The sequence below is a fragment of the Narcine bancroftii genome, chromosome 2 (genome assembly GCF_036971445.1).
Source record: "Narcine bancroftii isolate sNarBan1 chromosome 2, sNarBan1.hap1, whole genome shotgun sequence".
Lineage (NCBI taxonomy): Eukaryota > Metazoa > Chordata > Chondrichthyes > Torpediniformes > Narcinidae > Narcine > Narcine bancroftii.
Window position 1 is genome coordinate 256,926,621 of NC_091470.1, and position 23,524 is coordinate 256,950,144.

At 43.0% G+C, this 23,524-nt stretch overlaps 1 long non-coding RNA gene across 2 annotated transcripts in view; it reads right to left on the bottom strand.

The window, feature by feature from the left end:
- LOC138752681 (uncharacterized) overlaps positions 1 to 23,524 on the bottom strand; it is an 86,559-nt gene that overhangs the window by 61,793 nt on the left and 1,242 nt on the right. For both annotated transcript variants that reach the window (XR_011350831.1, XR_011350832.1), the window contains exon 2: positions 21,883 to 21,952. This is a non-coding gene — a long non-coding RNA (uncharacterized lncRNA). The remainder of the gene's footprint in view (positions 1 to 21,882; positions 21,953 to 23,524) is intronic.

The following is a 23,524-nucleotide window of genomic DNA, read 5'->3' on the forward strand; positions in this document are numbered from 1 at the left end:
GTTCCTTGGTGTTTATCTCAAGCATAACCTTTCCTGCACCCAAAACACTTCCTTATTAGTCAGGGAAGTTGCAGCAGTGGCTACACATCCTATGGAGGTTGAGGAAGGAAAGGCTACCGGACCCCACCTTGACAACCTTTGACAGGAGCACAATTGAGAGTGCCCTGTCTGGCTGCATCATTGAGTGGTATGGTAGCAGCAAAGCCAATACAGAGGATCAACAAAAGAGCTGAGAAAATCACTGGGGTCTCTCTTTCTTCTATTGTCAACACTCACCAGGTGCATTGCATAAAAAAAGGCTTAAAGAATTATTGGAGACACTTTCCATTCAGCACAGAGGATCTTTGACCAACTTCCATCAAAAACAGGATTGCCAATCTAGGAAAAAAGTGTCTCCCTGCAGGCTTTTAGAATGATGAAGAGTATCATAAATAAGTAAATCATCCCAAAATATTTATATATTTATTTCAAAATATATCTTTATATGTGTACCATATATAACTCATGCAATCGTTAATTCCGTGTAAAAGTCGACAGCCACCCACCCCCCAATTTTTGGCCCCAAAATTTTGTATTTTCTCTATATCCTGTGTAAAGATTGTCTGCCCATCCATGCTCCCGATGTTCTGACAGTGAACTTTCACCTTGGTCACCCACCCATCTAAGCTCCCAATGCCCCAACCACAGATCCTCATCCTGGTGGCAAATCCTTGCCTTGGCCGCCCACCCATCTGAGCTCTCGACGCCCCAATCATGGATGCTTGCCTCAGTCCTGACGTCCCGAACACCAGTCCCCTTCATCTGTGCTCCCAATGCCTTGAACAATGCAGGTACGTACCACAGTCAAAAGTAGTATCTTTGTAAAAGTTGACCCCCCCCCCAACTTTAACCCATAAAATTGGTCTCCAAAACTTGACTATCACACGAGTATATCTGGTATGTGATTATTATGTGCCATGTATTTTCTGTATACATGTACATCATGGTCTGGAGAAACATAATTTTGTTTTAAATGCATACAGTATATGTACTGCCTGATAATAATAACCTTGAACTTCAACTAAAAATGACATTTAGGTAGATAATAGGGCAGGAAAAGTTTGGAGAGATATGGAACAAATGCAGAAGGTGGGCTAAAGGGCTTCTTTCCATGCTGTACAAACATTTACAACTCTCTGACTCTAATATAATGAGAGATTGCTACGACAAGCCAAAGCCACGGAAAACAAAACATGTTAGGATGTTTAAATTATGCCACGTATTATAAATCTTACCATCATCAGAGGTCTGGAAGACAGCACAGCGGGGGACTCCACCCAGACCATCTCTGCATGGTCCGCTGTGGGGGGGGGGCAGGACGAGGAGGGGGTTGGCAGTTAACTAGTCCCATGTGCCAGTAATTGGAGATATTGGAAGCAGATATTGGAGGAACCCCTGCACTTCAGTGCTACAAACAGCTTGGGGCAGAGCTTTACTCGTCCACTGATAGATTAAGAGCAAGTTGCAGAACAGCAAGCCTTCAAAAACCAGGAGAGGGAGAGGAGCTTGCCGTGTTCCCCTGCCGTGTATATCTTGTACCCCGGACAGTCATAGTGCTGGAGCTCAGCGGAGGCTGGGGGTTCAGGAGAAATGAGAAACTTGTTAGCAGGTCAGTGCGAGACCCCTCACACTCATCACCTTCTGTTTTCTTTACATCCATGTCACTATTTAAGGTTCTTTTAAAAGTTCCTATTGTACTAGCCTCCTGGTACTTACAAAATAACATGATATAAATAACTGCAATAGTGTACTTAATACTTAATGGAATTTAAAATAAAAGACGGAATAAATATTCACAGTTATTCTAGTGCAAAGAAAAATGGCTTTGCACAAGTGCAGACAGTCATTTAGTGGGGTCAGAGCAGTCCCCGGTTAGTGTAACAAGGGGAGGTTTAAGATCCTGATAGCTGTTGGAAAAAAACTGTTCTTGAACCTAAAGGTGTTGATCTTCAAGCTTCTGTTCCTTCTGCCTGAAGGTAGCTACAAGGAGAGGTTGTGACCAGGATGATGGGGGTCTGCTACAATATTGGCTGCCTTCTCGAGGCTGCACCTCATATAGATGTCTGCCATGAATGGGCAGTCAGAGCCTGAGATGGACCTGGCTGTGTTTGTTATCTTCTACATCCTTCTGCATTGCTGAGCACTCGAATTCCCAAAAGTGGCAGTGACACAGCCAGTCAGGATACTTCCACTGTGCACCTATGGAGGCTTGATTGAGTATCCAATGACAAACCAAATCTCCATAGACACTTGTCAAAAAGAAGAGGTGTCAATATGCTTTCTTCATGACTGCCTCAATGTGCTGACTCCAGGAGAGGCTTTCTGAAATATGGACTCCCAGCAACCTCTCCACCTCCATCCCATCAATGTGGATGAGGTTGAGCAAAACTGGTTCCCATGTTGTAGGTAACTACAAGGTCAGGATCTATTTTCTTCATCGAAAGATAGAATACTTCAGAGCAATGTGGTGCTGACCTATGCAAACACACTCCACATCAATCAATGCTTTCCTTTCTTATGACCCATAATCCTTTATTTTTCATACAGCCTTGTGCCTTAGCCACCACCACCACCAACCCCAGAAATGCATTCCAGGAAGCGGATGTACAATTCAGGACATGGGGGTCAGTAATGAAATGAATGCACACTCCAGAACTGAACACTAATCACTGGTTCAAGTGCATTATTCACGATTTCTGCCTCAAGTTTGGCAGAAAATCACAACCTGTTATCAAGTCTCCCTCAAGCATTTACATTGAGCCCATACATCGAGTAACATTTTTTCTCTTGGCAAAAGCTGAGGTTCCTTTTTGCATCCAATTTTTTGTTCTCATTGTGGTTATTGGCAAAGGTTCTCCATGCCTTTTAAGCCCAACTTGACCACAGCTGGAAACAGTTAGCAGACAAACCTCAGACCATGAAGACAAGAGTACAACATTAACCCCGTTCATCCAGATCCAGGATGAAGCTTCAGTTACAAATGGTTCGACTCTTCTCCCAGTGTCCCAGAGAGAGGGGATGTCTGAGCTGTGGGATTTCAAGTTCAAGTTTGTTATCATCCAATTGTACAAGTTTAACATGTCAAAACAGTGTTCTCTTGTCCTCGGTGCAAAACATGCAAACGCACAACCAGACATAACACAGATTCAGACAAATGATACCCAAGCAGTACATATATACATATATAAAAAAAAATAGTTAAGACTAATGTAGTAAAGTCTCGGAGAATTTTATAACCAGTTCACTCAGTCGTTCAGCAATCTCACTGCCCGTGGGAAGAAATTGTTGGTCAGCCTAATGTTTCTGGCTCTGATACTCCTGTATCTCTTTCCCAATGGGAGTAAGTGAAAGATGCTGTGTGCAGGGTGGTTGGGATCTACAACGATTTTGTTCGCCCTCTTCAAACAATGATCCTGGTTGATCACATCAATAGGGGGGAGGGAGACTTCAGTGATTTTCCCTGCCACTCTTATGGTCCTGTGAATTGACCTTCAATCCAATGCTCTACAGTAACCAGACCACATTGTGATGCAGCCGACCAGGATGCTCTCAAGAGAGCTCTTGTAGGAAGTTGACAGGATGATGGTCGGTAGCCTTGCCCACTTCAGTCTTTTCAGGAAGTGCAATTGCTATTGCACCTTCTTGACAATTGAGGAGATGTTGTGTGTCCTCAATAGGTCGCTTGTTAATGGACTCCAAAGAACTGGAACTTGGAGCTCTCTACTCTCTCCACTATTTAGTGTAGTGGAGAGTCGTCAGTTTTTGTTCTTCTGAAGAAATGATCATCTCCTTTGTCTTGTCCATGTTGAGACTCAGATTGTTATTCTCACACCATATTATAAGATTTTTCATTTCTTCTCTGCAGCCCACCTCATCATTGTTGCTGATAGTAGTCCAACTACTGTCATGTCATCTGCAAACTTGATGACTCTGTTGGGGCCAGATCTGGTGTTGCAATCATTGGCCAGCAATGTGAAGAGGAGTAGGGGGAGCAGCCCTGAGGTGCTCCAGTGCTCAGTGTGACACTGTTCAACATTCTGCTACTGACTTGGAGAGACTGCGGACTTTCCGTTAGGAGTCCAGAATCAGGTTACAAAGAGGGACATTGAGTATTAAATGCCAAGCTGAAGTAAATGAACAGCAACCTGGCATATGAGGCATCGTTCTCCAGGTATATTAGGACAGAGGGGAGGAACAAGGCTATAGTGTCATCAATGGAACAGTTTCATCTATAGGAGAAGTGAAATGGGTCCAACCTTTCTGGGAGGTGCAATTTGATGCATTCAATTACCAGATGATCGAAGCATTTCATAATGTTGGAGGCCAATGCTACAGGGCAGTCGTCATTGAGGCCTGTTACTGTCATCCTCTTTAGCACTGGGGTGATGGAGGCTGTCTTGAAACTCGTGGGGATGATGGACTGTTGAAGTGACTTGTTTTAGATGTCTATAAGGACCTTTGTCAGTTGGTCTACGCTGTCCTTCAGTACCTGACCAGGGATGTTTTCTGGTTCTGCTGCCTGGTTTTGGAACACCTTAGAAAGGGTTCTCCTCACCTCAGCCATGGCTATGTACATGGCCCATTCATCAGGAGGGCACAGAGCTTTCTTTGCGTTATCCTGTTCTTCTCATCAAACCATGCATAGAAGATGTTGAGTCTGTCCAGAAGGAAGACGCCATTGCCTTTAACTCGCGAAGTTGTCTTGTGATCTGTTACAGTCGCAATATGCCTCATGTTGCTGGTGTTGCACAGCTGTCGATGGATCTTCTGTGTTCACCCTGCTTTGCTTTCTGGATTGGTGAGAGAGTTTAGCCCTGGTTAATCTTAATGCTGTCATGTCTCATGTCCTGAAGGGTAGCATCACGAGTTTTGAGGAGTGCCCAGATCTCTGCATCCAACCATGGTTTCTGGTTAGTCCAGGTTGTGAGTGCACTTACTGATGTAGTCAGTGAGCTCATGCACTCCTCGATACAGTAAAATCCCCATTATCCGACATTCAATCAACTGGAAACTCAAACAACCGGCAAAAAAAATTTGAGGAAATAAATAATTTTTTTGAAATACATAAGAATAAATAAAGTTTTAAATAAAAGTTTAAGATTGTAAAAGTAACTGTTCTCTGAAACACACAAACCCTTGGGGAAGATGGGAACAAACATTCAGCCAGCAGAACGCCCCGTTATGCACTTCCTGCAACAGTGTTGGAATAAAGTTGTGAGTGAATAAAATGGTGTAACCCAGGATGAGGAGCCAATCAGTGCTGCTCGCCATTGTGGTGACTCTCCCAAGGTGTCTCCCTATCCCTGGCTGATAAGAGTTTTTATCTTTATTAGTATATTATTACATATAATAAGGCTTATATTATTACATATAATTACATACAGTAAGGCTTTAACTGTAAACTTGGGGGGGGGGATGGTGAGGGATGGGGTAATTAGTGCAGCAGCTAGCGCAATGCTGTTAAAGTACTTGTGAATGGGGTTCAAATTTAAAGGAAGATGCGCCAAGGGCCTTATCGGGATACTGTCATGGAGGTGAGTCTGGTTACACTGAGAGTCTGACCAGGACACTGGTATGGAGGGCGTGTTGCACTGAGGGTCTGACTAGGGCGCTGTCATGGAGGTGAGCCGGGTTGCACTGAGAGTCTGACTAGGGCAATGGTATGGAGGTGAGTCAGGTTGCACTGAGAGTCTGACCAGGATACTGGTGTGGAGGTGAGTTGGGTTGCACTGAGGGTCTGACCAGGATACTGTCGTGGAGGTGAGTGGGTTGCACTGAGTGTCTGACCAAGACACCGATGTGGAGATGAGTCTGGTTGCACCGAGGGCCTGACTGGTATACTGTCATGGAGCTGAGTCGGGCTGCGATGAGGGCCTGACTGGAACACTTACATGGAGATGAGTAGGGTTGCGCTAAAAGCCTAACCATGTGTGTAAAAAAGAAATGGGAACAACAATTCATGCAATCTGGACATGTGAGAGAGTAGAAATTTTGGGATGATCTCAATCAGATATTAAATAAAATAACAGAAAACAATATACCAAAGAATCCAGAGATCTTTCTCCTAAGTAACATAAAAAACAAAGAATTTGGAATTGATTTGGAGGATGCACAAAAAAGATTTGTTAAGATAGCCCTAGCCGTAGCAAAAAAAATGTATTATGTCAACCTGGAAATTGGAAGATAATTTGAAAATACAACAATGGTATATAGAAATGAATAAATGTATTCCATTAGAAAAAATAACATATAGTTTAAGAAATAATATTGAAATATTCGAACAAATATGGGAGCCTTACATTAAATACAATAGCGAAAACCTACCGGGGACAAACATTACCTAAGTTGATGGAAGGAGAAGGAAAGAAAAGAATGGACTCAGTAGAATTTCTGGTGTATTTTTGTTGAATGACAACAATGTCTGACTGGTTTAATGCAACCTAGATTGTATACCTAAAATGGATGAGAGGGGGGTTGGGGGGGTGGCTTGGGAGGAGGGAGGTGGGGGGAGAAAAAGTCACTGTATATGTGTGAAAAAGAAAAAGTGTATATCATGGCTAATGTGATTTATGGTGTGAAAAATAAAAAAATTAAAAAAAAAGATGAAGAGCCAATCGATGCTTCTCGCCATTGGAGTGACTCTCTCAAATTGTCTTCCTATCCCTACCTAGTAAGAGTCAATTAGCTTTATCTGTGAACTAGCGGGTGAAGTTCCTTATGATGAGGGCACAGTCATCAAAGCAGCCAGCACAACTCTGTTATGGCACCAATGACTGGGGTTCGAATTTAAATTTAAATTTTGTAAATAACGGGAATGACTTGATTAAAGAGAACTTTGCATAATTAAAGAACACAATACTGATTTTTTTTCAAATTTTGCACTATCTTTTGTCTTTTAAATGGTGTATTCTCAATGTAGGTGTATTAGTTAGGCATTGCAAGAGTGAGTCTCAGTCAACCGGAAAATTCACATTTCCGTCACCCATAAGTGCAGGATAATGGGTATTTTACTGTATTTACACAACTGTTGTAGGTGATGGTCTCCCTGAAACAGCTCCTGTCCATGGTCTCAAAGCAGTCTGGTAATGCAGTACCACATGGTGCAATGGTGTCATGGCCTTACCATTCTGTGGGCATTCCATGTTCCCCGTCATCCCAAAGAATGAATTTGCACATATTTCTGAGATTGCTGTAATTTAAAATATATCTTCAACAAAGGCTTCAGAATAGTGATCAAGGAGCATTTTAGTTTCTAGAAAACCTTAACAATCATTTTGCAAACTTTTGATAATAATTTTGCAATATTTTTTGACAATACAAGCATGTTTGCAGCCTGCATTCTAACTAGCAAGGAGGGAAGGAAGTTAAACAAGAAAGTCTGCAGATGCTGGGGTGACAAACAGGCTGGAGAAACTCAGCAGGTCACGTAGCATCCACAAGAAGTAAAGGGTGACCAACGTTTCGGGCCTGGGTCCTTTGACAGATCGAAAAGGAAGGAAGCCTCTGCAGGAATTGTTTCCAGGATGGAGACCCAGATGCCAAATCTTTGTTAACCATAGATTTCCACAGCACAAAACGAGGTCCTGCAGCCCATTAAACACTAGCCAGACTTGTTTGACAGAGGTCCCATCAGTTCCAACCCCAGACACCTCTCGGTCACACTCCAAATAATTTCTTCCTTCATCTATCCATTCATCTTCATTGAGAGTGTTTATTATTAGTGAGTCACCTTTCAGCAGGTGTAGACCTCATCGGTCTGTCTGGACCACAGAGGCAAAGCATCTGTGGTACTTGCACATTGATTAAAACTACCTGCTAGAACTAACATCAATTTCATAGAACATAGAAATATACAACTCAGTACCAGCTCTTCAGCCCACAGTGCTGTGCTATCTAATAACCTACTCCAAAACTGCCTAGAATTTCCAGACTGTCCAACCCTCCATGTTTCTCAGTTCCATGTACCCATCTAATTGTCTCTTAAAAGATCCTCAAACCCACTCCCACCACAGATGTCGGGAGTCCATTCCATGCACCCACCACTCTCTGTGAGAAAAAATGTACCTCTTGCATGACCCCCCCCCATACTTACTCCCAAGCATCGTAAAACTATGCCCCCTAGTTTTAGTCATTTTAGCCTTTGTAAAAAGCCTCTGGCCATCCGCATGATCAATAGCTCTCATCATCTTATGCATCTCTATCAGGTTACCATTTATTCTCTATCACCCCAAGGAGACAAGACCAAGTTCACTCAACTTATCCTTATAAGGGATCTTCTCCAATCCAGGCACCAACCTTGTAAATCTCCTCGACACCCTCTCATAGGATCCACATCTTTCCTGTAATGAGGTGACCAGAACTGAATACAATATTCCAAGTGGGGTTGAACCAAGGTCTTACATAGCTGTAACATTACCTCTCGGCTCCAAACTCAATCCCATGGTTAAAGAAGGCCAACACACCACACATGTTCTTAACAACACTATCAGCCTGTGCAGTGCAGAATGGACGGTCACCTTACAGGTCAGACAGGAAAAGAGGTCGAAGTCACTGCTCCCCATGTCATTGAACGTCAGATCCGCCCACACCTGACGTTATCTTATGGTTGGTCACCTTAAGTCACCTTGCAATTGATCACCTGGAGTGAACCACTATCTGGGTCAGTCTGAGGTGCCGGGTATAAAACCAAACTGTGTGATCCAGCCACTCTCTTTTTTCTTTGTCCTCTTGCCGAGGTAACTAACTGAGCCACTTCAGACTGGGGATCGTGAATAGTGACGGAGACGTAGCCATTTGTGAGTTGTGTAGATGGGACCTACCTCGGCTGCACCATTTCATCGGATGCAAGGATCGACAACGAGATAGATAACAGACTCGCCAAGGCAAATAGTGCCTTTGGAAGACTACACAAAAGAGTCTGGAAAAACAACCAACTGAAAAACCTCACAAAGATTAGCGTATTCAGAGCCGTTGTCATACCCACACTCCTGTTCGGCTCCGAATCATGGGTCCTTTACCGGCATCAGCTACGGCTCCTAGAACGCTTCCACCAGTGTTGTCTCCGCTCCATCCTCAACATTCATTGGAGCAACTTCATCTCCAACATCGAAGTACTCGAGATGGCAGAGGCCGACAGCATCGAATCCATACTGCTGAAGATCAAACTGCACTGGGTAGGTCACGTCTCCAGAATGGAGGACCATCGCCTTCCCAAGATCGTGTTATATGGCGAGCTCTCCACTGGCCACTGAGACAGAGGTGCACCAAAGAAAAGGTACAAGGACTGCCTAAAGAATGCCTGCCACATTGACCACCGCCAGTGGGCTGATATCGCCTCAAACCGTGCATCTTGGAGCCTCATAGTTCGGCGGGCAGCAACCTCCTTTGAAGAAGACCGTCAGAAGACAAAGGAGGAAAAACCCAACACCCAACCCCAACCAACCAATTTTCCCTTGCAACCGTTGCAACCGTGTCTGCCTGTCCCACATTGGACTTGTCAGCCACAAACGAGCCTGCAGCTGACGTGGACATTACCCCTCCATAAATCTTCATCCGCGAAGCCAAGCCAAAAAAAGAAAGAAAGAAGAGATGGGATGGGGCTCTCCTTTACACGGACCTCAACGAAAACCATGTGGATCGTCTGATCTAATTTGTAAGTTGAGTGCCATGCCTGCTTGTCAGGGAAGGGGGTGGCAGGTATTGTTTGTTTTAACCCTCTGTAGTTGTGATTATTTACAGTTAAGGAAACTGTATGATAGTGAAATGGGTTTGCATGCAGGTATGCGTATCTCCTGTTGCATATTTGTTCCTCATTGTAAATAAATTTCACCGTTTAATAGAATGAGCTGTCACTCTTTGAATCCTTCAAGCTTGTTCCCTTCCACATTTGCACATGGACTCCAAGATCTCACAGTTCACCCACACGGCTCAGTCTTCCCATAAACATTGTATTCTGCTTTCACATTTGACCTCTCAAAATGAGCCATTTCACACCTGTCTGTGTTAAAATCTATCTGACACTTCTCATTCCAGCCCTCCATCCTATCAATCTCCCTTTGTAACCTCTAGCAACCATCCATAAGACCACTCACTTTCATGTCAAGCTTACTAATCATGAAGTTACTCATGAAAATCCATAGTCACCGTGGTTGAAATAAAAACACAAAATGCTGGAGTAACTCAGCTGGTTACTTAGTGAAGGTAAAAATATATAACCGACGTTTCAGGCTTGAGCCCTTTACAAAGGGCTTGATGAAGGGCTCAAGTCCTAAATGTCGGTTATGTATTTTTACCTTTGCTACATGAAAGACATTGTTTGACCTGCTGAGTTTCTCCAGCATTTTGTGCATTTACTAACCCATGGTTCCACTTCCTCATTCAAATAATTTATAAAACTCACTAAGAGCAGGGGTCCCAGAAAAAATCCTTTCAGAACACCACTGGCCCATAGCCTCTGTGCAGAACACAAACCATCTACAATCAGCTTACATTCTGAATCAGTCTTGTATGGTGACCCTTATCAAATGCCTTATTGAAATTCAGATAAACTACATCCACAATTTTACCTTCATCGATGTTCATTGTTACATCCTCAGAGATTTCAATCAGACTCATGACACATGACCTCCCCACAATATATTGCTGACCTAAGTCAAGCTGACTATCCCTGATCAGATTGTGTCTCTCTAATGCTTGTTAATCTTGTCACTCAGGAATTTATCCAACAGTTTACCCACCACTGAAGTAAGGTTCAATGGTTCAAAGAATATGTAATATGTATAATATTGGGCAAACAAAGAATTTCCATGAGCATTGCCTGGTGCCCTGAAAAAATAGGAGAAAGAGAAGAAAAAGAGAGTCCCTTCACAGACATTGAGTGTCCATGAATTCACCTACAGGATTCTCATAGGCTCTTCAGCCACACAGAAAACAGTTCAAACTATCGGCAATCCAAGATCCAAATCCAAACCTCTGAAATGATCAGTAAACCGCTCCTTTAGGAGCACTAATTGCCCTCAGCGCCCTCTCGAATCCTGGATCCCATGAGCCAGACTCCAGTAGCCCACAGCCTGTGTACGTCCTTTGACCACAAGTCACCAGCGGCCCTCCATCTATGTGAGCCCAACTTCCACTTGAGGTAATCCACGGAAGGCTCACTGGTCCATAATTTCCTAATTTCCAAAAAATGATTGCGAGTTTCTCGTGATGAGTTGCAAAATGATGGTTAAAGTTTACCAAAAATTAAAAATGCTTCAAAGGATTAAAGCGTACAGGGGAACAATTCCACGAATTAAATCAAGTGCAAATTGTCCTCTCTCTGCATGGAGCAGGGAATGGCTCTTACAAGAGCTTCTTGTGTGTGTGAGTTAATTGACTGTGAGGGAGCCGGTGGATATGAAAATTCTTGGATGCTTCTTCCCAGATTATTAGCCTGGATTTTAAAAAAATCTGTGTTCCCCATGTATCCTGAGATTTCAGTTGAGTATATCAAGGTATACTCAAGGTATTCGCAATGGCTTGATGAAGGTGTTCCCCTGTACACTTTAATCCTACATGAAAGACATTGTTTGATCTGCTGAGATATTCGCAACTCTCCATGGACTATGAAATCATTGAACACTACAGCACAGACACAGGCCCTTCAGCCCATCTGGTCTCTGCTGAACTATTCTGCCGAGTCCCATCGACCTGCACCCGGACAATACCCCTCCCATCCATGCACCTATTCAAATTTTTCTTAAATGTCAAAATTGCGCCTACGTCCACCACCTCTGCTGGCAGCTCTGTCTATACTCTTACCACTCTCTGCAAGAAGTTCTCTCTAATTTTCCCTTTAAACATTTCCTTTCATCGTTAATCAATGGCCTCTAGTTCTTGTCTCACTGAACCTGTTTAAAAAGAAACTGCTTTGAATTTACTTCACCTATTCCCATAATTATTTTGTACACCAGAGAATAAAGCCCTAATCTGGTTAGACTTTCCTTGTAACTCAGTCCTAGCAACATCCTTGTAATCATTGGGGGATCAGGGATGGTAAGGATGAGCAAATTTAAATAAATATCTGGGAGTCACTATCTCAGAGGACATTTTGTGGGCCCAACACATGAATGGCATCATGAAGAAAGCAAGTCAGTGCCTCTCCTTTCTCGGGAGAGTGCACCTTGGAAAACTTGTACAGATGTGGAGGGGAAAGTGTGTTGACCGGCTGCCTCACAGCCTGGAATGGGAGCACTAATATCTCTGAGAGAAAAGCCCTGCAAAAGGTAGTGTACTCAGCCCAGTACATCACAGGCAAAAGTCTCCTTACCATGTAAAAGGGGGACAGTGTCAGTGGTTGTGATACCTGAGTCATGGAGTTACACTGCTCGGAAACAGGCTCTTCAGCCATGGCAATAAAGATGCCCATATGTGGGTTGACCCACATCACTCTGAACCTTTCCTATGCATGAACCTGTCCCAATGTACTTTAAAACCTGTGAGTGTCCCCTCCTCCACAGCTTTCTCTGGCAGCTCATTCCACAGACCCACTATCCCTCTGTGTTAAAAAGTTGCCTTCAGGTCCCCTTTGAATCTTTCCCCTCTCATTGTAAACTTTTGTTTCCCTACCATGAAAAAAAATGGTGACCATTCATCTTATTCATGTCCTTCCTGATTTTATAACCCTTGATAATGCCCCTCCTCAGCCTCCAATGCTGCAGGGAATAAAGTACCAGCCTATTCACCCTCTCCAGCCCTCCAATCCTAGTAACATCCTATGAGCCTTTTCTGCATCATTTCCATCTTAATTACATCTTACCTTTTGTTGGGAGACCAAAATGGGACACAGTACTCCTTCTTGTATTATTGTAACTTGACGTCCCAACTTCTACACCTAATGGCCTGACCATTTGAAGGCAAACATTCTTCACCGTTCTGTATACATTGTGTGACCTGTTTCATGGATTGTATCCCAAGATCATTCTGTTCTGCAACATCCTTCAAGGCTCTGTGCAGGTCCCGTCCTGGTTCAACATCAACATGCTGCACCTCATCCTTCATCAGAGTTAAACTCCATCTACTTAGCCCATTTCCCTGGTTGAACTGGATCCTGTTGTAATCTCATATAATCTTCCTCACTCAAAAAATGATTTGGGACAATTTTTCCATTCAGGAAAGGATATCTTTGACCCACTACCAGCAGGGAGGAGGTACGGGAGCATCAAAATCAGGACTGCCAGTCTGGGAAATAGCTTCTTCCCGCAGACTGTGAGATTGATGAACAGTATCCTGTTTATGTTGCTGTTAGCACAATGCTGTTACAGCGCCAGCAACCAGGATCAGGGTTCAAATCCTATGCTGTCTGTAAAGAGTTTGTACGTTCTCCCCGTGTTAGTGTGGGCTTCCTCTGGGTGCTCCGGTTTCATCCAACCATTCAAAATGTACTGGGGTTGTAGGTTAATTGGGTGTAATTGGATGGCACAGGCTCATGGGCAGAAAGGGGCTGTTACCATGCCGTATGTCTAAATTTAAAATGTAAAAAAATTAAATGTGATTGAGTAAATCATCCCAATATAAAGTGTGTGTGTGTGTGTGTGTGTGTGTACACATAGAAGATAAAGGTGAAGGTTCCATTAATGTCACGTTATACTACATTTAGAATGTGACATACATGAAATTCTTAAACTTTGTCTACAGTAAGGAAGACAAAGAATCGCCACTTTGTCTAATGGCTCTCAAGCATGGAACAAACTTGCGACCCCTGGTTTACAAGACCAATCCTCTAACCACTGAGCTTACGTGCTATTTTGTCTGGTTGTGCAGTCAGATGATAATATTCGAAATTAAACTCACATCCATTATATCACCAATTCTGGTGTTATCTGCAGACTTATTCACATAACCCAAATGTAATACATTCTTGATTCTTGAGTCAATATCATATATATTCCTTGAAAACTAGGTTATTTAGCAATGCAGTTAATTCAGCTGAAAGAGTTTGCAAGCATGGACTTTGTGTGTAATCCTTTGAAGATCTGACTATAGCTCCAATGACTTTTGTTTTAATAAATGCAGTTTCTTTATCCTTCATTATGGTAAGGTTTTTTCTGCTATCTTGCTCTGTTTCTGATGTATATCTGGCCACTCCTTAAAAACCTTTGGAGCAAATTAATGGGTTGTTATAAAGGTCTTAAGTTGTCATGTAAATCAGTATTTTACTTGAAAGATCTGTGTATAATCACTTTCTAGTTTGTCCTGGAGTTGAGCAGATACTTCAAAGGAAACTGAGCACTTGGGAATTTGAGAACCATACACAGATGATCAAACTGTCAGTGAATACACACTGTCGAGAAAGTTTGAGTCAATGCAGTGGAAGTTTAACTTCCATAAAGGAAATGATAGGGTAAATTAGAAGCTGAGAGCAAAGATTGAAGGAAGTCAAATCCCAGAAAACTGCTTAGGTAATGTGTGATTTTTCTGATTGTACATTGAAACTTAGGAAAGCAATATATTGAAGCTGTCAGTCAGTCTGATTTAATATTTATCTTCTGTCATCTTGAATGTGGACAGCTCTCTCACTTTTGAACCCCAGAGTTAACAGCACCATGTAGCCACTGAAAATGCAGTGGTGCTGATGAACGTAAAATAACAACACACACAGTTGCAGGTAAATCAGAACTCGTTTACTTGAGTCACACATGTATTCTTTTAAAACACTGAACCACGCGCACCATGTCATGACGTTATGACGTCCCATACCGGTTCACTAGACTTCTGGGAGTTGTAGTCTATCTATAACACTGCTATACGCCACCACCTCCCCCCCCCACCCACCCCACCGCCCCCCACCAGAATCGGCACTATCACCTGGCAGTTTTTTTGGGAGGTTGACACCTGCGTCGGACTGCTGGCTGTTGAATAGGGGCAGTTTTGTCAACATGGCAGGTTTGACCCTATCAATTGTAAATGACAGAGGCTGCCCAGCAATGTCCAAGATGCAAGTTGACCTCATTCATCTTATCACCCTGTATGGTCCCTCGTATGGTGCCTGCAAGGGCTGTCCATGTGTTCCTCTATATACAAACACATATTCACAGTCATTTTGTGTGGTACAAAAGAAACATGTTTGCCATGTGATGATGGTGGTACAGGGGATAATTTGCCAGCACTTTGGGAATCTTCATCTTTACTGGGTCCATGTGGAATGAGTTCCCCTTGGGCCACCAAAGGCACCCCATATACAAGCTCTACAGATGAAGTGTGAAGATACTCTTTCAGAGTTGTCCTAATGCCGAGCAACACCCATGATATTTCATCTACCCAGTTGGGACCATCCAAACGAGCCATTAAGGCTGATTTAATGTGGACTGTGGGTGACAGTGCTTGTATGATGAAGCCTAGAGCCAAGCAGCCCACTTGGCTGCTTTGACAATAGCAAAGTTGTAAATTGAGGTCCTCTGTTAGAAGTGATATGCACTGGTAGGCCCAAGCAAACCACCCAGGAATTAAGGAATGCTCGTGCACAACAGTCTGAAGAAGCAGCTGCCATGGGGACTGCCTCAAGCCATCTCATAAACCTATCGATCACCATGAAGAGATAGTGGTAGCCTCGTGAAACTGGACTGGTCCCACAATGTTCATATGGACATGATTGAAGCAGCGAGTTACAGGTGGGAAAGGTTGTAGTGGTGCTTTTGTATGCTGAAGGATTTTAACTTTTTGACAAGCTACATAAGATCTAGCCACTTGCATGAAGTCTTTCTTCAGACCATGCCGAACAAATCTGTCTGAAATGAGATGAACGTTTGATCTGATGGATGGGAAAGACCATGGACAGAATCAAAAATGCGACGTCTCCACGAAGGTCGAACCTCTGGCCGTGGATGTCCTGTTTGCACTTGGCAAAAGAGCAGCTTGCCATCAGCATCAATTTGCACATCCTTCCATTGTAGGTTGGTTATTGAGGTGCAATACGACTCCATCTCATCGTCCTGTGCATGGGCAGTGGCGAGAGCATTATTCTGATAGAGAATTCCAAAATGAAGGACAGCTGCCGTTGTTGTCGAGCCAACCAGGGCCCCAACACATTTGAAAACGCTAAGGTCAAGGATTTATGACCTGTGAACGGTTAAGTGACTGCCTTCCAAAAAGTAACAGAAGAATCAGATGGGCAAATATATGGGTAGGAACTCTTTATCGAAGGAGCTTTTTTTTTCAGCCTCATGGAGGTGGCAGCTAAAGAATGCCAATGGCTTCCATTGTCCCTCGACATACTGCTGCAGAGCGCCCGCTCTGGCCACATCAGAACGTCTGTTGAAAGGGCAGTGGCTGCATTTAGGACTGGATAACTGAGCATGGCTGTTTGCTAATAGTTCCTTTGTCTTCATAAAAGCATTTCATCTGTTCAATGAATAGATTTGGCATTACCAGATAGCAGATTGAACAGAGGCTTCATAATGTGAGCTGCAAGGAATCAACACTAAAAATTAACCATGCCCAAGAACTCTTGCAGACCTTTGATTGTGGTTGGTCTGGAATATTCAGTAATGGCATCGATCTTGGAAGGCAGCAAAACCACGCCCTTGTCAGTGTTTGTATGCCCCAGGAATTTTATGGATTGTTACCTGAAAACACATTTATCTGGATTGATGTTCAGTCCAAATTCTCACAGACATCTAAAGAGTGTATGTAGATCAGGGGTGTCAAACTCAAATTCACGGAGGGCCAAAATTAAAAACTTGGACTAAGTCGAGGGCCGAACTAAATATTTATTGAAAATTTTCAACAACAATAAATGTTTAATAATAGTTTTGGATAAACTCTTTCATTGTCATTGTCGTTGGCCCATTTCCTTTAGCGACTGAAACCGTGCACATGACGAGTCAATGAGGGATGATTAAAGCAGTGGTCTTCAAACTTTTTCTTTCCACCCACAGACCACCTTAAGTAATCCCTTACTAATCACAGAGCACCAATGGCACAGGGACGCGAGTGGAAAGAAAAAGGTTGAGAACTGTTGTATTGTGGTAACTCCACATCTGATTAGGTTAATTGTTAGGCAAGTGGTCAGAGAAGGACCCCCCCCCCACCCCAAGAAAGGCTTAAAGCACAGGAACAAAATAAGCTTCCGTCTCACTGCTCCCAATCTTACACACAGTCCTGATGTGGAATGTGGGGTCGCAGCTCCACGTTCACCCGAGTTCAGGTGCTGTCTGTGTGGAGTTTGTACGCTCTCCCCTTGTCTTGGACCAACAGGTAGGTCGCCTGATGAAGGCACCCGAACCCCCCGTTGAAACGCCGGCGTCCGGGGCGGTGGAGGAATTGGCTGAGAAGAGCGCGTTGCTCCCACCCCCCTCCCATGGTTGGAGAGGGATTAAACTGCGATCTCACGGCGCCGGGCTCGTCTCCAACAAAAGGAGCGGGAGGCAGGGTCCGCCGCACACGGAGCGAGGGGGAAGGCATCGCCAACGAGACGTTCGGTCCGGCATCGCCGCTGAAGCGCAGACCCAGCGAGGATGGTCCCCAACTCCAGCCGCGTCTGTGTGTCCGAGAGCCGGGCGGGCTGAGTGCAGCGCTCCGATCCCCGGGATTCGGGACTCTGAGATCCCTCCACACCTCCGGCGTCTTCATTTTCACCTTCAGTGTGCATGCGCTATACTGGCGCGGCGGCCAGCGGGCCAACTCTAATATATATTTAATATGATCTTGCGGGCCAAATATAATTATATTGTGGGCCAAATTTGGCCCACGGGCCAGAGATTGACATGTGTGATGTAGATGTTCCATGTGCTCTTCTTTCATTTTGCAGCAACTAAAATACCGTCTAGATAAGTGAAGACATTGGTCATACCACATCCTACTGCCCCATGCCACATCCATAACTCGCTGAAAGGTCGGAGGTGGATTTTTTTTAAACCAAAAGGCATAGGTAAAAATTTGAATAATCCAAAGGAGGTAATTATTGCCATTTCGGGATGTCGTTTGGTTCCACTGGCACCTGGTGATATCCGCACACCAAATCCACTTTTGAAAAGATTTTCACCCCATGTGGAGTCACTGAAAAGTCTTGAATATGGGGAATAGGGTAGCAATCTGATATAGTGGTGTTGTTGAGCCATCCATAATCTCCACAAGGTTTCCACCTTGGGTGTGTTTTTGGACTAAATGTAATAGTCGTCCATGGGCCGTTGGACTGCAAATTATCCCCAGCTCTTCCATTTTCTGGAATTCTTGTTTAACTAATTGCAGTTTCTCTTGAGACAAGCGACGTGCCTTCGCATGAATGGGAAGACCCTTGGTAGAAATATGATGAGTTAATCCATGTTTCACAGTGGGGGTTGAAAACTATAGAGTTGTAATTTCGGGAAACTCTTCTACAAGTCTGGAGAACTTATCAACAGTCTTACGCAGGGCTTGAAGGCATAGTGCAGAAACATGTGGTTCTGCCAGGTGAATAGTTTGAAAGGTGGTACTATCCACCAGCTGACGCCCTTTTAAATCCACCATGAACACATAAGCTTGAAGAAAATCAGCCCTGAGTAGTAGTCGTAACACTGCCGTTATAATAAAAGACCATTTGTAAATGTTCCCCTCAAACTTGAACATTCAACTTTTTGGTGCTATACATGGGAATGTTGGAACTATTGACGGCTGTGAGTTGGAGGTTAGGGGTAGGATCACATGTATCGACACCAGTTGGTGGAAAAACACTAACCTCTGATCCTGCGTCCAACAAATATTTACATTGGGATAGCTAATCCCAAACATATAGAAGGCTCATAGATTTTAAGACAACCATTGAATCCAAGAATGCACAGGGTGGCAGGCACCTATGGGCATTGATTCTCCAACATCGGTGGTAAAAATACCAGGTGGAAATGTCGACAGGCTGTCTGCCTGACTTGAAACGTTGCCTTGTAATAGGAGCTGGTGTGTTGAGAGCGTTGGCTTGGGAAGTAGTGTCAACAATGAAGGTGCTAGGTATGGACAGCTGTGATGCAGTGACATTGTCCGAAGACCTTTTGGTGTGATTTTTGCCAGCCACAGGACGTCTGCCTCTGCAGCTACTGTCCTGGGGTCTTCGAAAGAACTCTGCAATAATAAGAGTCTAATGTCTTCTGGCATCCTCTCCAGGAAGAGCTGTTAGAATAACATATCTGGCCATTGGCCGGATGCCAGGCACAGCATGTTGTCCATTAGTTCAGACGGGGCGCGGTCACCCAAATCCTCCATGTGTAACAGTCTGGCAGCCCTCTCTCTGTGGGACATGGCATAAATTCACAGCAGGACTGCTTTTAGAGTGTCATACTTCCACTCTCCAGGCTCTGGTCGATCATGCAGGACGTCATCGACTCGCTCAACAGTGGCTTGGTCCAAGGCATTGATGAAGTGATATTAGCAAGTTGTGTCCACCTCGATCTTCCTGAGGTGAAATTATCTGTCGACAATTTCAGACAAATTGTCTGTGGATTAGTTCAAAACCACAGCTCTGGTTCCAACATCCAGAAGGGCAGTAGCTTAACAGCAACAGCTGCAGTATCCAATATAGACTAACAGCTCATTTTGGTCCCGTCGAGGGTCACCAATTGTAGCCACTGAAAATGCAGTGGTGGATGATCAACACAAAATATCGACAAACAGAGCTTCAGGTAAATCAGAACTCATTTACTCGAGTCACGCGCAAATTCTTTTAAAACACTGCGCCACGTCATGATGTTATGATGTCCCATACCAGTTCTCTAGACTTTTTGGAATTGTAGTTTATCTATAGCGCCACTACACAGAAATGTATCCCATTTATTTGTGTAAACAATGAGCTGTAGAAAGAAGACTTGAGTAGAAACGGTGAGTCAATGTTTTAGGTTGGGATCCTTTCTTAAGACTGAAGTAAAAAAGGGTGATATTGTGTTTATGAAGGAGGAAAGAAATTGGAGAGGGGCCAAGAGATTATTGGACAGAAGATGAGAGAGGTGGAGAGAGAGGTGGGGTGGGGGGGAAACCACTGGGAAGAGAGTGAAGTTAAAGTTAAGTACAGAAGTAGGTAAAGAAGGATGCAGTGGAACCAGCCTGAGGGAAAATGAGAAAAAAACAGTGATCACGGCATTAAGGATGACAAGGAGGAAAATGATGCTGTTCCTCATTTCCACTTGAAATTCTGAAGCAGAGGAATATCCGAGAGACAGAGTAAACATGAAGAGCCAATAGGAAGAGCCTGCTGCTTCAATAGTCTACGCCTTTACTCCTTCTACAAAGGTGCATTTTCCTGGGATATTTTCCATCTGACAATTTCCTTACATGTCTAAGTCCCTCTGCAGACTTCCTGCTCCCGCAACACTAACCATCATTCCACCTGCCTTCATATCATCTGCAGACTTGGCCACAAAGCCATCCTTTTGGTTATTCAAATCATTTACATTCAACATGAAAAGTGGTGGACTCAACACCAGCCCCTGCCATTAGTTACCGGCAGTCAGACAGAAGAGGCCCCCTTTATTCCCACTCTTTACTTTCTGCCAGTCAGCCCCGCTTCCATCCATGCAGGCATCTCTCCCATAATAACCTGGGCTGATAACTCCTTTCACTGGCTCATGTGTCGCTTCTTGTCGAAGGCCTGAAAATCCAAGAAAAGAACATCCATTGACTCTCTTTTGTCTGTCCTGCTTGTTATTGGAAGATCTCCCCTGAAGGAGAGATGCCTATCATTGAAGTTAGACTAGCCAGCCTATAATTTCCTGTCTTTTATCCCTCTCCCTTCTTCAAGGGAGGAGAAACATTAATGATTTTCTATTCTGCTGGAACTCTTCCCGACCCAAGTGATTATTAAAAAATTAGTACTAATGCCTCCCCAATCTCTCCAACTACCTCTTTCAGAACCCAGGAGTGCAATACCTCTGATCCAAATGTCTTATCCATCTTAAGTCCCTTCAGCTTAACTCTTCCTCCTTAGTAATAGTGACTACATTCACTTGTGCCTCCTAACTGCCTCCATCTAACAATCACCTGTAATTCCATGTCATGTGGTGGCGAAATGGCCTGGCTCGGAGACCGTGATGATAAAAAAAAACTTGATTGTTTGAAAAACATAGGGACTGCAGGCACTGGAATCTTGAACAAACGAAGAGAAACTGGAGGGTGTTAGTGGGTCAGAGAGTTTCCACAGGGAGAAATGGTCAGTCGCATTTCAGACCAGCTAATTAAGAAATAATACACCTACAAAACATTTCTACATTTACTGATGAGGGGTTTTTGGCCCAAAACATTGACTGTCTATTGGCTTCCACAGATGCTGCATGACCCACTGATTTCTTCCCATGCATTGCTAAAAGTTTTCCAACATCTGCTATCTCTCATTTACCTACATATTTATGAAAACATTATTGTGCCAAGGCACAATAATTTTCAATGCTAATATACAAGGACTTTATTCTCTGTTTAAACAGTTATGTTAACAGGGACCAACATAATTTAAGAGTTTGAACACTTCTGAGTAATTATTGGTCATTAGTGTTTAATTTTTTGGCTAAGATTACATGGCTCGCACTACAATGAAGAGGAATGTACTTTGGCATCCAGTCCCTTACAGCAGCTATGAGGTTTTCATCAATGAAATAAAGAAAGATAAAATCACTCACATATTTTTATTACCAGTCATTTAGAGTTCAGCTAAAATATTTCTCAGCTAACATTCCATTGTGGCTTGGATAAATCATTTTACACACAATTTTTGAATGAAATAATGCATTCAGGAACTATTTAGATCAATTCTCGAAAATGAACAGATGACTGATCCCTTGTGGTTTGAGTTAGAAGTGGGGAAGTCAAAACCAAATGGATTTCAATGCAATTAGAGAAATCAAAACTACAAACCTTGGTTGATGTACTTTTCTCACTTATTAGCAGACATCAGTTGACATGGCAAGCTGAAATTTCCAGAAGTCTATTAAAGAAAAAGGAAACAGTAATATTTTGATGTAATTCCAATTTTCAGTGATTTCAGCTTCTGACTGACTTTTGCAATAAATGTGGGAATGATTCCAAAATAAAAATTCATTTTGAATTTGTTCAGCAAATCAAATAGAGAATGGGATAGATTAAAAAAAACAGTGTAAGGACATCATATTTTGCAAATGGGAGGTCCACTTAAGATTCTGATAACAGCAGAAAAAACCTGACCTTGAATCTGGAGGTTTATGTTTTCATGCTCAATGTATCTTCTGCCAGATGGAATGGGGAGGTTGGGGGGGGGGTAAGAAGAGTGTGATAGGGGTGGGTCAGGTCCTTTAAAACATTGGGAGCTTTCCTGAGACAGCGGCAGTTATAGATGGGATTGCTGGAGGGGACCGAGCATGTGTGATGGATTGAGCCTTGTTCACAATCCTCTGCTGTTTGCTGCAGTCTTGGGTAGAGCAGTTCCCATCTCATGCAGTGATGCACACTGCCATGATGTTTTTAATCGTGGGCCTGTAGAAGACACATGATGTCAAATTTCCTCAGGCTTCTCACGAAGTTGAGGCACTACTGTACCTTCTTGGTCATTTCATCAATCTGCGTGGACCAGGACAGGTCACTGGAGATGTTTACCCTGGGAACTTAAAGTGTCAACTATCTCCACCTCAGCACAGTTGTTGAGGACCAGGGAGTGGGCTCTGCCCCTCTTCAAGGAATCAATGACTAGCTTCTTTTTTAAAATTTTATTTCGTATTTTTTCAATAAAAATAAACAGACTTTTACAGAATAAGTAGTCTAATAATAAAACAGTAAACCCATCCCCTCCCCCTCCCACAACAGATCCCTAAAGGGATCCATTAAAAATAAATAAAAACATTCAGTAATTTACGATATTACTAAATTCATATTCTTCATATAAGGTGTCCACATCTTAACAAACAAAATCATAACGATTATGTAAATTATATGTTATTTCCTCCATATAGATACACGACTTCAACTCATGATGCCATCGAACTACATTTAACTCCGCTTCATCTTTCCAGGACATAGCAATACATTTACGAGCAACTGTCAATGCTAGACGAATAAACGCTGTCTGAAACTTATCCAACCCAAAGTCCACTAACGGAGTAAAATAACCGAACTAAAAAAATTTTGGATCTAAGGGAAATTGAATTTTAAACAAATTTTGAAGCAATTTCCTAATTTTAAACCAGAAAAGGATGAACTTTATCACAAAACAAAACAGAATGTAGAAATGTTCCAACACCTAATCCACACCTAGAACACAAGTCTGAATGACTAAATCCATATTTTTTCAATTTTTCAGGGGTTAAATATAACTGAAGCAAAAATTTATAATTAACCATACTATATCTTACATTAATTCATTTAGTCAACCCATCATAACACATATTTTCCCAATCCACCCAACTCATCTCACAACTTAAATCGTGCTCCCATTTAATCCTAGATGTATCTACATTTTTTTAACCATTGTATCTTGAAATAAGGCATACATTTCTGATATAAAACCTTTATCTGAAAAATATGAAAC